The sequence below is a fragment of the Lagenorhynchus albirostris genome, chromosome 14 (assembly GCF_949774975.1).
Source record: "Lagenorhynchus albirostris chromosome 14, mLagAlb1.1, whole genome shotgun sequence".
Lineage (NCBI taxonomy): Eukaryota > Metazoa > Chordata > Mammalia > Artiodactyla > Delphinidae > Lagenorhynchus > Lagenorhynchus albirostris.
This window is the reverse complement of record NC_083108.1, coordinates 57,069,948-57,074,463: the sequence shown is the minus strand read 5'-3', so window position 1 is coordinate 57,074,463 and position 4,516 is coordinate 57,069,948. Positions and strand designations below refer to the sequence as shown.

The 4,516-nt window shown below is 42.5% G+C and overlaps 1 long non-coding RNA gene across 1 annotated transcript; it reads left to right on the top strand.

The window, feature by feature from the left end:
- Positions 1–1,420: 1,420 nt before the first annotated feature.
- LOC132503854 (uncharacterized) lies at positions 1,421–3,687 on the top strand. Its single transcript, XR_009534649.1, has 2 exons — positions 1,421–2,917; positions 3,126–3,687. It is a non-coding gene; the product is annotated as an uncharacterized LOC132503854 (long non-coding RNA).
- Positions 3,688–4,516: the final 829 nt, after the last annotated feature.

Sequence of the window (4,516 nt, the reverse complement as noted above, 5' to 3'; positions counted from 1 at the left end):
GATCTTCTGAATTTCCAATATACAACGTTGCCTTCCAGAGTTAACTACTTCCTGAATCCTGAAAAGGACCTTTTGATGGAAGAATGCTGTCTATTCCTACCGCAAATCCTATTTCTTAGTAACGTCTTCTTCCTAAAATTTGAATATTGTCTCTGCCACTAGATCACTACCAGGTTTATAGGTTATTTGACTATAAATTGACTTCCTGATGAAACATATGTAGAAGGTGTTATAAAGAGAGGAAAGATGGGAATCTGGAGGTAAACATGGAGAAAGGAAATGCTCTGAGAACTGAAAGTGCAGAATATTGTAGAATATCTGCCTCCGCAAGGAGTGAATAGAAGGAGACCTTAATAGAAAACAGAAGAAGTGATGGTTTGTAGGTGTCTTCTCCCAAACCAGGGCGGATGAAAATGACACGGCAAGTATCTTTATAAACATCTATTTCCTGATGCAAACTATTATATACAGAATGGATAAACAACAAGGTCCTACTGTATAGCACAGGGAACTATATTCAGAATCCTGTGATAAACCATAATGGAAAAGAATATGAAAAAGAATGTATATATATGTATAACCGAATCACTTTGCTGTACAGCAGAAATTAACACAACATTGTAAATGCTTCAATAAAATAAATTTTAAAATAAATATCCATTTCCTAATTTTCAGATAATTTGTGTCCAGCTTTAAATTTCTTGTGTGCTGCAAACCTTGATTTCAAAATCTAACTTTCCTGTTGAAGGTTTTCATTGTTACAAATACCCAGCAGGCAGGGATGTCCTGCAGGGTCTGGGGGACAAATGCTGTTTACATGTCCTTATGAACAGCTGTCTTCCAGACCACCCCCCACCTCCCAATTTGGCTTCCTCTTCCTTGATGAAAGAAAAAACACACTTACCAAGTTCCCTAATGATCAATTCCCTGCCAAAATTTTTAAAAAATCTTTTTGGGTTTTGCTGTAGCTGGTCGCTCTTTTACATTAATCGCTATCTACTAGTTGGCTTTCAGGAAGATGTTCGTTTCTAGTTTGCCTTTCCCCTTAGGGTCTCTTGTGCTTCTTCCATATAAGTAAGAAGATGAAAAATGGTTTATCTCTTCACGTGTGTCCAACTGCCTTTTATAAGCCTGTGCTGACAAATCTGCCCATCTTCATGACAGTGGCTGTAACAACATTGCTTTCTAATCCTCTGATGATGATGATGACAATAATCGAAGAAAATAATTATTGGACACTTACTTGACTTGATACTGGGCACTATGCTAAGAACCTTGATTCTCATCTTTGTTTGTTTGTTTGTTTGTTTTTTGCTGTACGCGGGCCTCTCACTGTTGTGGCCTCTCCCGTTGCAGAGCACAGGCTCCGGCCTCTCACTGTTGTGGCCTCTCCCGTTGCAGAGCACAGGCTCCGGACGCGCCGGCTCAGAGACTATGGCTCACGGGCCCAGCCGCTCCACGGCATGTGGGATCATCCCAGACCGGGGCACGAACCTGCGTCCCCTGCATCAGCAGGCGGACTCTCAACCACTGTGCCACCAGGGAAGCCCGATTCTCATCTTTTGATACAGGTCTTCTATGTGTACAGATGAGGAAAGTAAGGACAAGAAAGCCAAATAATTTCCCAGTGATCACCCAATTAAGTAAATGTGGGAACTGGTATTTGGTCTTAGGCTGTCTGATTCCTGTATTTTTTGCCATGGCTTGTTTTGTGTATGAAATTCTTGTGAAAGTCTAATTAAATGTATTTTTTAAGTATGCTCTGAAAACTTAGATTTGCAAATGTAAAATGACACAAGCACTTTAAGAAACCATTAAGGGTCAGAAAGCAGATGCTACCTGACATTCTCTATGATCAGTAATGGAAGGTATATAAATATTTAAAAAGTGCATTAAGACTCAGTTTCAAGTGACAAAAACCCAACTCAAAATAGTTAAAGAAAGAGGAGAGTTTATTGGCAGGTGGATGTAAGGAAGGCTGAAAAACCAAGATGGTGCCAAGATTCAGGTACACCACCTAGGTGGGGTCTCAGACAGTGACTGTGATTGGCCAAGCCACGGGGGGTGAGGCGGGGAGTGGTGGCCTGGATATGGGTGGGTAGAATAAGGTCATGTGGTGCAAACTGGGTCTTCTTGCGGTAACAACAGAACCATGGGAAGGTAGTTCTCAGAGAGTGTGTGGGAGTGTGGTTAAACTATCCCATCCATGTCTACAAAGACAGTGGAGAAGCTAGGAAATTTCCTTAAGAAACGTTTTCTAAGAAATGTTGTCAAAAGTACAGGCCTAAATTGAACGGTGAGAAATGTTCTCATTTGATAAGGCATTTCTAGACCAGGCAAGGCATGATAGGCTCCTGACATTAATTATAATTCTACTCATGTGGTTCTGTACTCTTGCAAACAAATATTAATAACAGAGTTTTGAAAAGTAAAACTTTCCCTGACATTGAAGCAGATATAAGACACAATGAGGCAAAAGAAAAAGCTATGACTAGCCAAAACAAGAGAGAAAAATCTTGTAAGAAGTAATGAAATGAGGACATACTATTTGAATCAAAATTAACTCAAAGTTAAGAAATTCAGGGTGAGGGAGAAAGTAGCTTTCTACTCAGGCCTGGAGCACACTGAGGGTAAGTTTCGGCTTTGAGATGGTATTTATCTTAACTTTTTTTTTTTTGCGGTACGCGGGCCTCTCACTGTTGTGGCCTCTCCCATTGCAGAGCACAGGCTCCGGACGCACAGGCTTAGCGGCCATGGCTCACAGGCCCAGCCGCTCCACGGCATGTGGGATCTTCCCGGACCGGGGCACGAACCTGTGTCCCCTGCATCGGCAGGCGGACTCTCAACCACTGCGCCACCAGAGAAGCCCTCTTAACTTCTTTTGAAGCTGACTCTTGTGGAGTGGCTAGTTCATTAAGTAAGCTTAGCTATCTTAAAAATTTTCTATTTTAATTTTAAAATAATCTGGTGGAAAGTCATGATAAATTACTTCTGTTAACTACATAGAGAGCCTGTTTTGGGGGGTTATAGGATGTATTAGGGTAAGACTATGTTGGCTTTATAAAGGACTTCAAAATACAGTGGCTTAGCTTAACAACATTTTATTTCTTTCTTCCAAAATGCAGTCCTGGCAGCAAGGCAGCTCTCTTTCATGAAGTTATTTATGTTCCTTTGCCATCCTCCCGGACTGGCCCACCATTGTGGGGTAGAAGCTTCATGGCAAAACAACAGGTGAGTTTAAGCCGGTGGAACAGGGGCCGACCCAGCATGCAGGGCAAGGAGGTCTTCAGTTGAAGGTGGACTGAAGTCATACACTTCACCTCTGCTCATATCCTGTTGGCTTGAACCTGGTCAGAGTCTGTTATGGACTGAATGTTTGTGTCCTCTTCAAATTCCTTATTGAAGCCCTAACCCCTAAATGTGGCTGTACTTGCAGATGGGGCCTCTCAGGAAGTAATTAAGGTTAAATGAAGTTAATAGGGTGGGACCCTGATCCAATAGGACTATGTCCTTGTAGGAAGAGATAGCAGAGAGCTTTCTATCTGCACACACAGGAAAGGCCATATGGAAACACAGCAAGAAGACCGGCCATTTACTAGGCTGGGAGAGGTCTCACCAGGAACAGAATAAGCTGGAATCCTGATCTTGGACTTCAGATCTGTGAGAAAATAAATTCATGTTGCTTAAGCCTCCAGTCCGTGGTATTCTGTTACAGCAGCCTGGGCAGACTAATACTATTTCTGCTGAGCTGCAAGGGAGGCTGGAAATGCAGTCCCACCTGGGTGACCATGTGTTCAGAAGAGAAGCCTGGATCTCAGGAGGCAAGTAGCTATCTGTCCCCTTGGGCTACAAGCAGAGTCCTGCCTGTCACTTTATAGCTGCTTTGCCCACTCATTTACAGAGTTTATAGAACATCAGTTCTTACCCGAAGACCAAAGCTTATAAACCTCATGGTCCCTCAGAAAAGCAGTCCTGTCCCTCCCCAGGCCCCAGGCCCTCCTCTACTGCTGAGCTCTGAGACCTTCTATTCTTTTTTTCCCTTCTCCTTAATAATTCATGTAATTTCTTCAAATTATTCCTTTTTCTGATCTTTCTTTATCATGGACACGAATGGAATCTTCAGTATCTGCTTAGATCTCAATTTTTATCTGCTTAGATTTTAGCTACTTATTATTTTTCCCCCCTAATATCATCTATATCTGATTTCTGGGCCACAGTCTTTACCTAGTATCTTGGTTCCCCATTGCAGCTGTCACAAATCACCATAAATTTAGTGCCTTAAAACAACCGGAATTTATTGTCTTACAGTTCTGGAAGTCTGAAGTCCAAAATGGACTTTCACTTGGCTGAAGTCAATGTGTCCTCAGAGCTGGTTCTTTCCGGAGCCTCTGGGGGAGAATGTGTTTCCCTGCCTTTCCAGCCTCTAGAAGCTGCCGAATTTCTGGAACACGGTCCCCTTCCCCTGTCTTCAAAGCCATCAATGGCAGGTTTGGTTGTGTCACACTAAATCTCCCTG